General features: G+C 39.8%; 1 pseudogene; it reads right to left on the reverse strand.

Annotated features, from left to right (window-relative positions):
- Positions 1 to 1,886: 1,886 nt before the first annotated feature.
- Positions 1,887 to 10,025, reverse strand: LOC100596736 (annotated as a pseudogene).
- Positions 10,026 to 12,662: the final 2,637 nt, after the last annotated feature.

Consider the following 12,662-nt stretch of genomic DNA (forward strand, 5'->3'; position numbering starts at 1 on the left):
TCCTACACATACACGTTTTTTCCTAGCTACAAAACTATAGGCTTTTCTCTTGACTCTTTTTGAAAACTTAATGGCATCACTGAGGATTGAGAAGAGAGGCACTTGTTACTGTTTAATAAAGTTCAGTTTGGGGGATTTTCAGTGACTTTTTACAAACTGATGTAACCCAGCCCTGAGTGAAAGGATTACATAACCTGAAGTGGAATAGTCACAGCCTCTCTTTTCAAGTGACATTATTGGTGCCCCACAATTTTTCAATATTTCCTTTTGCAAATTCCACTGGTTATATTACTTTAATCCTGCTGTTTTTCTAAAATGGAAAGACATGGGGTTCTTAAAAAAAAAACTGTGCTAATGGGTTTAAATACTATACACTTAAACCTCAAAGGACAATCTGGACCACTTTTAGATTCTTCTTCCAAGACTTTGTCTTGAAAAAGACAACTCTTTGAGTATTTAAACGTAGTAATAAGATTAATTTTCTCCTGGTGGCTGCTCATGCAACTCTTTAATGTCATGAAGAAGTCTATGTTCTAACTGTCGTCTCTTTTATCTACAATTATTTCTAAATAAAAGTCAGGAAAGTTTGTTGCTGCATGTGGTGTTTCTGACCAAATCAAAGAACATGTAAAAGGATCATTATTCATTCACTGTTGTTGTCTTTAGAGATAAATCACACTAAATGATGATGTTATGACACCTAAGGAGCCATAGAGGGGCATCTCAACCCCTCTCAATGTTAATCTGCTCCTTCACTGGCGTAGAATTAAAGTTTTAGCTGAACCATAGAAATGTCTATCCTTGGATCAAGCAACATTTAAAAGCTTGAGCAGGGTCAAATACAAATTATTATTTCTCTTGCCAAAGTTGAAAGCATAGGTCAAAATGACTCCAGGTGTATTGACAAGTATTGACAAGCTTTGGAAATATAAAACACACAGGTTCTGAAGCTTTTAAATGCTGCTGTCTTGCTGTGTAGTTGTTAATTACATGCAACATTTGGTTTTAAATTTTCTCCTTGTTACATGTTTATTGTGAAAAAGGATACTCCTGATCTAAGTGGTCATCAAAACATTTAAAATTTAAAGAACCAGTGCAGTTATTTCCTGAATAGCTTCCATAGTCAATATACTCATGACCATTATGTCTACTATAGTAATAATCAGAATTGAACTTGAAATAGTTATAATTACATCCTCTAAATCTTGAATTCTGGTTATATGCTGACTTCCAAGGAGTCCCTCTTCTTCTGTGAAAATTACCAAAATAGAAAGACCTAGCACTTCTTGATGACATTACGGGCACCTGAGAGGGCCCATAGTTCACTTTCTGGTCCAATGTACTATCACTAAACCTCCTCTTTAGATAACTGGAACTGGGTTCCTGGTAGTAGCCTTCATCAAACAAGTATTTGGGGGCTAGTTGTTCCTTCATTTGGCCATTGTTGTTTTCATGTCTAACGAAATGACTTTCACCCCTAAGCCATGAACATATCCATCTCGGTTCATACTCAGACTTCCTACCTGGTGTCCTAAACTTGTAATTAGAGTATTTTTCCTCACCATCACGCTTCCACTTTGAAAAAAAGGTCTGCTGACTCGACTTTGTATTTCGTTTGCGAGTGATCATTTTGTCAGTGTCAAGAGGTTCTTTTTCTGAGAAACTATTAAATGTGGCCACAGATTTCTCTTTCTCCTCTTTGTTTATACTAAGGGTTTCATTAAAGCATTCAGAATCACTACTAATTTCCTCTAAGAAATCTGTCAACTGTAAACCTAAGCCTATTGACTCGTGGGGTGTGGACACTTGGCTTTTCCTTGTGGATTTGGAATCTTCGATATGATAAGTATGAGTCTTTTCCAACAGACAGCTGTTTCCATCATTTGGGGACAGCTGACCACCAGCTTTATGGGCTGTCTCCTGGCAATAAGTTTTAAACCCATTAGTACATTCTTTGGCATAATCTACTTTTCCTCGTTTCTGCTCAGGATCCTGAGTACAAATCTTTGATGAGTAATCATTTTCTTGAACCTGTTCTTTCCTTTCCAGGTTTTCTACTTGGCTCGAATTGATTGAGTGATGCCTACGCTTTCTCAAATTAATCTGAAATCCATCTGCCTTAGCTTGGACATCCCTCTGCCACTGACATGTGCCTGCTACCTGACTTGTTTCTAGACAGATACGAGTATATTGTGGAGGTTCATAATAATTGAAAAGATAGTCAAAAAATGCATCTGTTTCATGGATCTTAGGTTTCCTACCTTGGCCTCTCCCAGATAATCTGGAACGGGATTCACTAGAACCGTGGTGGTCTTCATTTTCAAGAGACTGGCCTTTAATTATCGTAATCTCCAAGGAGTTATGCTTAAAAAACAAACTGAATTCATATTCTTCATCACCTAATAATATTTCATCTCTCTGTTTTCTAGGGGAATACCTTAAATTTTCTTCCCCAAGGCAGTGGGAAGATTTCTGTAAGTGATCCCTAGTTATTTTCTTCATTTTTTGTTTTTTGTTTATTGTCTGACTTGGCAACCTGATATTTTGATATTTCCTCTTGATTTTGAAGGTACAGAGTGTTTAGCTGTTCTTCTTCCAGAGTTTTCAATGTGTTCCCTGGAGAATCATTAGCTTTGGTGCCAATAATGTCGACTTCCTGTGGGTTAAACTGTGTGGATCCCTTCAAAGAAAAAGATTAAAAATCTCTCATGAAAAACTAAACAGATTAAAAAATTCCAAAGAAAAATTGTGCTTTCTGGCATTGTTCTGAAGAGACTTCTAATACCTGGGATAGATCCAAATTAGGAACAATATTGCACTGAGGAAACAGAAGGCAAAATTAAATGTCTTAGTCTAATATGAACTGTTTTGAGTAGGTCTATGCCCATGCTTATGTGAGAAGGCACCACACTTTACATAGCCTTCAGAGCACATAACTCTTTTTTCACTTGTTTGAAAGTCAATGAGCCTGATGTTCCAGGTATTGTGCTAGGAGCTGGAGATACAAAGAGGAATAAGAAATTATCTATAGCCCTCCCAGAAAAATCCCAGTACAAGAAAAGACTGACAGGTGAAATGTATATCTAAAAGGGTCCACCAGCTTAAAAGATAAACTGTCTTTCTTTTCATACCAGCCTCTTACTATGGACTGCAGGTAAGGCTGTCTCTGAGTTTCCTCCCCATTCCCCTGTGCTCGGTAAGAAGCAAGGTAGCAAGTAGCAAATGTGGCCGTGATCGTGGTTCTATCTGCAATCATGTCTGCAGTGCTATCTGCTCTCCATAACTGCACAGCAGGTGAAAGGTGCTGCCCACAGGCCCCACCCTGCTGGAGGCTTTGTACTATGCTCCCACTGACACCTGATACACATCAGAGCACAGTGCCTACACACTACGTGGGATTAGAACCTGGGACTGCATAATGGGTATTAGTATTTATGAGGCCAAGAATCAGACACCACACACATTGAAAAAGATAGATTCTTTAGGAGTCACCCTCAGAGGTCATTAAGGAAAATGAAAAGAGATCCAGCTAGCCTTATTATCAATGTAAATGTGACATTTTTCTGATCCTGATTTCACTAAGTTTGATTGTCCACACTAATGAGAAAGAGGTCAAGATTGCAAATATACATAAAAGTAACTCTATGTAATCCTAATGGCATTTACTATTCATATTTTAAAACACTGAATATGGATTTTTAAATGAACACTTTGGTAGCGTTTCTGGCTTTTAATCCAGGACATCTGCAGAATCTGGCTACCTTTAGGAGGTCAGGAAGGGGGAGAAACACCTTCCAAAAATGAAACTGTCCAAACATAACAATTGCTCTGTGAGGTGAGAAATTTCTTATCAAATAGTTTAAGACTAGACTATCATGAGCTTGTTACAAGGCTCAAGACTCTACCAAACCTACTGCAGATGAGTGGAAGAGCAAAGTTAATAACACCAGACACCCACCCCCCATCCGTTTCTTCCCTCTGGCATTTTTCTGTTACATCCATTAGGAACTTAGAAAAGTAGACACACTAGCTAAATGCTCTGGGTAATACTGTCCTGAAGTTTAGAGACACAAAGAGAGACAGAATGAGAGACAGAAAGAGAGAGAGAGTCAAATGGATGGTTGGGACGCAACTCCTTTAGAGAATGTGGATATCCCTTTTGTAAATCTACTATCGGATTGTTAGAGGTCAGCCTATTTAAAATAAGCCCCAATGGATGCAATGAGTCTTCCATGGAGTGAATTTTCAATAGGCCACTGCTGAAATGCAAAGGTAATGTCTCAGAAAGGTGAGTACCTACCAAACTTGAAGAACAATTCGGCAATAGCCTTACTGAAATTTTCCTCAGGAGTACCCTTAGGAACCGAAGTGCCTCAACTCGCCTCTGAGCCACTAGGTACTTCCTCTCTTCCCACTCCTCTGAAGAGTCTGGCTCTTGAGGTACCTCAGCTTTGGCTTTGGGCTTCTGTTTCCTGTGCCGGTGTCTGTCTCTTTCCTTCAGGGCTTGTTTCCTTACCCTGGCCTTCTTCCTCTTTACCCGGACTTTTTGCTCATCATCTTTTCTTTTTCTGGACAATGATTAAGATTAAACCACTCAGAAGGTATTTATTAGGCATTTGATCTCCTCCCTCCCTCCCGCTGCCAAGGAAGAACAGATCATCTCAGCTTCCAGGAATCCACCACTGTTAACCCCAGTGCCTGACATAGACAATTATAATTAAAAAACAAAACAAAACAAAACACTGTTAAGCATCAGTCAAGGGGAAAGACACATCATTTTCTTAGTCAAATAGAAGCTGTAAAGGAGGCCTTCTGCAGAGATAGAGTATAAAATAAAGAAGGCTACAGAATTCAAAGGAGGGGCCTTTAGCCCCCACATTCTCAAACCACAAGCAGGGATCACAGAATCCAGCTTTCATGGAGACTGTTTCATTTTTCTTGTGAATAAAACCTATGAGTTGGTTTCAAACAGACAAATAAAGATGAGTCAAAACACTCAGAAAATCTTCAGGGTAAGAACTGGTCCTTGGTACATATTACTTAACACAGCACACTATCAGAAAAACATACTGGCTTAGAAGAATATGGGCTTTTTTTCTGCTGTTTTCTGAAAATTAAAACTGTCTCAGTTAGGCCCTTATGGGAACGTGGGGAAAGGGAAAGAAGGGACAATTACCTAAGTCAGAACTTAGCCAAAAGTCAGAGGATTATCTAAATTGGATGTTCAGCCTGGACTTGGGAGGGACTAGTTATATTTATTAGGCTCAAGCTCTGGCCAAGTTTCACAGACATGACCTCAAGTAATTCCTATCACTCCACTGGCCAAAAAAGTAAGGGACACATGGAAGGGTATTCTTTATCTCCTTTTTTTGAGACAGAGTCTTGCTCTGTCACCCAGGTTAGAGTGCAGTGGCACGATCATAGCTCACTGTAGCCTCAGACTCCTGGGCTTAAGTGATTCTCCCGCCTCACCCTCCCGAGTAGCTGGGACTACAGGCGTGTGCCACCACGCCTGGCTAATTTTTTTTTTTAATTTTTGTAGAGACAGGGTTTCCCTGTGTTGCCCAGGCTGGTCTTGAACTCCTGGCCTCAAGTGACCCTCCCACCTCAGCCTCCCAAAGTGCTGGGATTACAGGTATGAGCCTGCTTATCTCCTTTTCTGAATGGCTACAATTTATATGAAAGAATAAAAGCATAAACATGCATGAGGAAGGGCCAGGAAGTAAAATTAATTTTCAAAGCTCTGTAGTTTTGGCTCATCTGTACTCAACTGGCAACCTTTCGTAATCCAATAGCCCCTTCTTGACTCAAACTCCTGAACTGGACATCTACGATAAGCTCAAAGAAATAAATACAAAGAGGCTGGGTGCGGTGGCTCACACCTGTAATCCAAGCACTTTGGGAGGCCATGGTGGGCGGATCACCTGAGGTCAGGAGTTCGAGACCAGCCTGGCCAACATGGTGAAACCCCATCTCTACTAAAAATACAAAAATTAGCCGGGCATAGTGGCTTGAGCCTGTAGTCCCAGCTACTTGGGAGGCTGAGGCAGGAGAATCGCTTGAACTCGGGAGGCAGAGGTTGCAGTGACTGGAGATTGTGCCACTGCACTCCAGCCTGGGCAACAGAATGAGACTGCAAAAGGAAGGAAGGAAGGAAAGGAAGGAAGGAAGGAAGGAAGGAAGGAAGGAAGGAAGGAAGGAAGAAAGGGAAGGGAAGGAAAGGAAAGAAGGGAGGGAGGGAGGGAGGAAGGAAGAAGAAAAATATATGGAAGCTCCTTAAATTCACAGATGGAATTTAGGCCAACAAGAAAAATACTCCCAATCAATCCATGCCTTCTTGCATACAAGTTAGCTTGATTATTGAACATTTTAAGAAGAAATTCCATCCCAGCACTAAATTCTTAAGAATTTTAAATTAGTAGGCTAGGTAATTTTGATAATATTTGGTAAATTGGTAAAAATTCTTAACTTGGCAGGCTAGGATTTTCACTATGAAAGTTTCTGGTCCTGGCCAGGCACGGTGGCTCACGCCTGTAATCCCAGCACTTTGGGAGGCCGAGGCAGGTGGATCACGAGGTCAGGAGATTGAGATCATCCTGGCTAACACGGTGAAACCCCGTCTCTATTAAAAATACAAAAAATTAGCTGGGCGAGGTGGCGGGCGCCTGTAGTCCCAGCTACTCGGGAGGCTGAGGCAGGAGAATGGCGTGAACCCAGGAGGCAGAGCTTGCAGTGAGCCCAGATCGCACCACTGCACTCCAGCCTGGGTGACAGAGCGAGACTCCGTCCCAAAAAAAAAAAAAAAGTTTCTGATCCCTTTTTTAAAAAATCATTTCTTTCCAGACATCTTAATCTAGCTAGTTCTATTATTCCTCATTATTTGTCCTCCCTGACAAACATATTTTTTTGAAGTCTCTTGTTTTCAACAGTTTTGCCATTTTGGTTCTGTAACAGCACAGTTGAAAGACTGTAGCTTTCAATGGCGTTTTCCAATCTGCTCCAATTCTTGCCTCCATCTCAATGTTATCTACCAAGTCTAGCTGTTCATCCAAAAGGATTAATCCATAAATCAAAGAAAAAAAATTTGTTAAAGTTGGTCTACATACCTTTCAGCTACTTCCTCTTCTCTTTTCTCTTTTTCCTTTCTTCTTCTAGTTCTTGTAAGTTTAGCCTTTCCTGATTTCTCCTCCTTATAGCTCCTTCGCTGAAGTGTTTGGTCGTATCAGATGTAGCCTGCTCCAAAACAATTCAAAGTTTCATTAGAAAAGTTTGCCAGCTGGCTGGGTACGTCCCAGCTCAGAGAGATAAAACTAAGATGGTACATGGTAATTCAAAATCAATTGAATTCAAAACGTCCTCACTGCATCCCAGTACTCATATTCCTACTGCTTCTCAGCCACCAGCCAAACAGTACTTATAGGCTTGAGGATTTTCTTTGGCAGAACCCTTGAATAAGTATATCAAATCATCACCTTAACTTTACACAATTTTACTTGTCAGTCGTACCTCAATAAAGCTCTTTAAAAAAAAAACCCTGAGGAGCTTACTTTACATATGGTCATAGACATCATCACAGTGTCATCATAGGCACAGGCTGAGAAATGTCAATATATTAATTCTGGTTCATTAAAAAGATCAAATGAGCTAATGTATTTTTTTAATCATCAGAAACAAAAATAATCAGAAGTGTGTGTGGTGCATGGGGAGCAAAGATGCACAAAAACTAACCTGATGAGAGAGAAGATCTATCATGATTAGTAAACAACTTTTCAAATCTTGAAATAAAGTGAAAATTAGATTGAGATACTACAAAATAGTATAAAATAGGTTAAAATTTTTGGTTAACCAAATCACAAGAAAATTATAACCAGACACTGGACAGCGGGAAGTGGTCACTCATCTTGTGGTAATGTTTTATTTATTATTAATTAATTTATTTATTTTTGTTTCTTTGTTTGTTTTTTGAGATAGGTTCTTGCTCTGTCGCCCAGGCTGGAGTGCAGTGGCATGATCTTGGCTCACTGCTACCTCTGCTTCCCGGCTCAGGCGATCTTCCAGCCTCAGCCTCCCAAGTAGCTGGGACCACAGGCAAGAGCCACCACACCTGGTTCATTTGGTATTTTTTGTAGAGACGAGGTTTTGCTATGTTGTCTCGGAGCTCAAAATGATCCACCTGCCTCGTCCTCCCAAAGTGCTAGGATTACAGGTGCAAGCTACTGCACCCAGCCTAATTTTTTATTTTTTAAGCTGAGCAGTGGTACTTGGGTGGTCATGACAGTATTTGCTATATCATCTGCCTGACTGAATAGCTCATAATTTAAAAATATACATTTTAACATAGCTAGCTACATATACACACATGCACATACACACATGCACACACATACACACACACACACACACACACTCATACGCTGGAAGCAGAAAGTCCAAATTCATGCTAAAGACTGATTTACAGAAAAAGGAGAGTTTAGTTGCATCTTTTCCACTGCTGGGTTAAAACTTCAAGAAGGAGATGACGAAAGTATGTAGACATCAATGAGATGACATGATGGAGTAGACAGGCTGATTTTGAAAGTAAAGAACCCAAGTTTGTTAGGATTATGTTTTAGCAGTTTACCAGAGTCTCACTCTTTCATCCAGGCCTGCGTGCAGTGGCATGATCTCGGCTCACTGCAACCTCCACCACCCAGGTTCAAGCGATTCTCATGCCTCAGCCTCCCAAGTAGCTGTGATTACAGGTGTGTGCCACCACGCCTGGCTAATATTTCTATTTTTAGTAGAGACGGGGTTTTGCCGTGTTGGCCAGGCCAGTCTCGAACTCCTGACCTCAAGCAATCCACCCGCCTCAGCCTCCCAAAATGCTGGGATTACAGGCATGAGCCACCACACCCGGCCTCCATGTGGTTTCAAACTGCATGTATTCCTCTCTTCCTCTCTCTCAGCAACTTGTCAAATATAATAAGCATATGAGATAATTCCATAGGGGCCATGAAGAATTCTTTAATGCCCTCAAGTAGTTGAGACAGAACCTCAGATTATAAGAACCATCACTTTAAAGTCATAGCTGGCAGCATGCCTGATAGCACAAGAATGAGACTTCAAATCTGGATTGTTTTTCTTCCTAAACATCCATTTATTAAAAATAATAAAAGTTTTTATATATTAGTTATTGATCAGAGCCTGTTAGGGTCTAAGAAAATTTATTCTAGATGCTTCCTTCCAGCTTTCAGGATCACCTGAACAGTGGAAAATAAAAGAAACTCTGGCTACTTCTTACCTTAATGTTACATGCCAGAGCTTTCCCATCATTTCCTTTAAGCATCAGTTTCATTCTTCGAAGAGACTCCATGGCTTTTACAAAGTCAGTTGCCTCTTGTTATTGTATGAATGCCTCAAATGTCTGTAAGCCAAAGCTAAAACCCCCAAAGCTCCTGTCAGTCATCACTTCTCTGTAGGGGCCAAGCATAAGGATATCCACATTCTTGATCTTCCCAAAACTTTCAAAGACTACTCAAAAGAGCTCTTCACATGGCTTCTCTTTGCTAGAACCTTTAGGTGCAAACCATTTACAGGGCAACTCTTCAAAATATATGGAATCTGGGCTCTTCTCCTGCTCTTCAGCCCCGTCACTCAACGAGGGCTCTTTTTCCCTGGGGAAGTGCTCCCATTCTCCCTGGGCATCTGTAGCAATTACTTTTAAGTCTTTTTTCAAACCATTTAGCTTGATAATCTTCCTGTGTAACTGCCTTCAGGATCTGAACCAAATTTCAGGTTTCAGCCTCACCCTCAAATTGAATGAAGTCCGTTGTACTCTTGGAGAGCTGAACTGTGGTGAACTGGTCAGGGCAAATCAGGCTCTTCAGCTGGTCAAGAACTTCCCAGTTAGAGAAGGGCCTCGCAGGTTCTAGACTCCCTGGAAGCAATATGTTGATCAACAATTTTGCTATGGGCTTGAGGTAGAGGTGCTGAGCTGCACAGAGCTCTGTTTCCTCAGAGTTATCATACACCACTGTGACTGTCATGGTGTCCTTAGACCACCTTAGAGAGCGAAAGAGAAAATTTTGATACAGATGGAGTAATACACAGATTTGGATTGTGAAATGGTGCTGGCATTGCTGGACTTAGAACAAATTGATAAGGAAAACTATACTACAAGCAGAATTAAAATAATATCTTCTGATTCCTGGAACTAACAAGTTATTTCAGCAGGGCTTCGGAATATAAGGTTAATACAAAAAAGTCAATAGCCTTCCTATATAACAGTAACGAACAAGTAGAATTTGAAATTTAAAACTCAATACCATTTACATTAGCACACAAAACAATGAGATACTTAGTTAGAAATCTAACAAAATATGTACAAGATCTATACAAGGAAAAGAAAAACTAAATATATGGTCCACGAATAAGAAGACTCAAGATGTCAGTTCTTGCCAACTTGATCAATAGATTCAATGCAATACCAATCAAAATCCCAGTGAGTTATTTTGTGGATATTGGCAAACTGATTCTAAAGTTTATATGGAGAGGCAAAAGATCCAGAATAGCTAACTCAATATTGAAGAAGAACAAAGTTGGAGAACTGACACTATCCAACATCAAGACTTACTATAAAGCTATAGTAATCAAGATAATGGTTTGGTAAAAGAAAAGACATATACATCAATAGAACAGAATAGAAAGCCCAGATAGGCCCACATAAATACAGTCAACTGATCTTTAAAAAAGAGGAGCAAAGACAATTTAACAGAGCAAAGATAGTCTTTTCAAAAAATGGTGCTGGAACATTTAGACATCCACAAGACCTTGCGTATGGCAATGACTTTTTAGATGTAACATCAAAGGCACATTCTAGAAAAGAAATAATTGATAAGCTGGATTTCATTAAAATTTAAAATTTCTGCTCTGCAAAACACACTGTCAAGAGAATAAAAAGATAGGCCACAGACCGGGGAAGATATTTGCAAAAGATATGTCAGATAAAGAACGGTTATCCAAAATATACAAAGAACTCTTAAAACTCAACAATAAGAGTACAGTCTGATTTAAAAATGGGCCAAAGCCCTAACAGACACACCTCCCCAAAGAAGATATATCAGATAGCAAAAAAGCATATGAAAAGATGCTTCACATCATACATCATAAGGAAAATGCAAATTAAAACAACAGTGAGATACCACCACACACCTATTAGAATGGCCAAAATCCAGAACCCTGACCACACCAAATGAGGTCTCCTTAAGGAAGAAGCATCACAATGAGCATGTGGTACAACAGAAACTCTCATTCATTGCTGGTAGGAATGTAAAATGGTACAGTCATTTCGGAAGACAATTTGGCAGTTTCTCACAAAACTAAACATACTCTTGCCATATGATCTAGCAATGCGCACTCCTTGTTATTTCTTCCAAAGGAATTGAAAATTTATGTCCAAACAAAAACTTGCATATAATGTTTATAGCAGCTTTATTCATAATTGTCAAAACCTAGAAGGAACCAAGATGTTCTTCAGTAGGTGAATGGATAAATAAACCGTGGTACATCCAGACAATGGATTATTATTCAGCCCCAAAAAGAAATAAGCTATCAAGCCATGAATATATGTGGAAGAAACTTAAGTGCATATTCCCAAGTGAAAGAAGCCAATCTGAAAAGGCAACATACTATATGATTCCTATTATATAACATTTTGGAAAAGGCGAAACTATGGAAACAGTAAAAAGATCAGTGGCTGCCATGAATTAGAAGGGAGGGAAGGATGAATAGGCTGAGCACAGAGGATTTTTAGGGCAGTTGGAGCTATGCTGTATGATACTGTAATGATGGATACATGTCATTATGCATTTGTCCAAAACCACAGAATGTTCAACACCAAGATTGAACCCTAATGTAAACTATGGACTTTGGGTTATGATGATGTGTCAATGTAGGTTCACTGATTGTCACACCTATAACCACTCTGGTGGGAGATGTTAATCATGGGGGAAGCTAGGCATGTGTAGGAGCAGGGGTATATGGGACATCTCTACCTTCTGCTCAATTTTTTCTTTTTTTTTTTTTGTTCTGAGACGGAGTCTCGCTCTGTCGCCTACGCTGGAGTGCAGTGGCGTGATCTTGGCTCACTGCAACCTCCGCCTCCCAGGTTCCAGTGATTCTCCTGCCTCAGCCTCCTGAGTAGCTTGGATTGCAGGCATGCACCACCACGGCTGGCTAATTTTGTGTTTTTAGTAGAGACAGGATTTCACCATGTTGGCCAGGCTGATCTCGAACTCCTGACCTCAGGTGATCCACCCACCTCAGCCTCCCAAAGTGCTGGAATTACAGGCGTGAGCCACCATGCCTGGCCCCTTCTGCTCAATTTTCTTGTGAACCTAAAACTTCTCTAAAAAATAAAGCCTATTAAAAATAATAATATCTGTTCTATAAGGGAAAAATAATAATAATAATATGTAATATTTATTTAATAACATTTAATGTTTTTTAGAGTTTTCAAAGAGTATATACTGTGTCTCTGTTTCCTTAACCATAAAATAGAGATAATAAGATTTGGGGGCAGATTAAATGAGTGAGTACAGGTGAAATCCTTAGAATGTGCCTGGCACACAGGAAGTTCTCAATAAACATAAGCTATAATATTATCTATTAGTGGTAGTAGTCTT

The sequence above is a fragment of the Nomascus leucogenys genome, chromosome X, assembly GCF_006542625.1.
Source record: "Nomascus leucogenys isolate Asia chromosome X, Asia_NLE_v1, whole genome shotgun sequence".
Lineage (NCBI taxonomy): Eukaryota > Metazoa > Chordata > Mammalia > Primates > Hylobatidae > Nomascus > Nomascus leucogenys.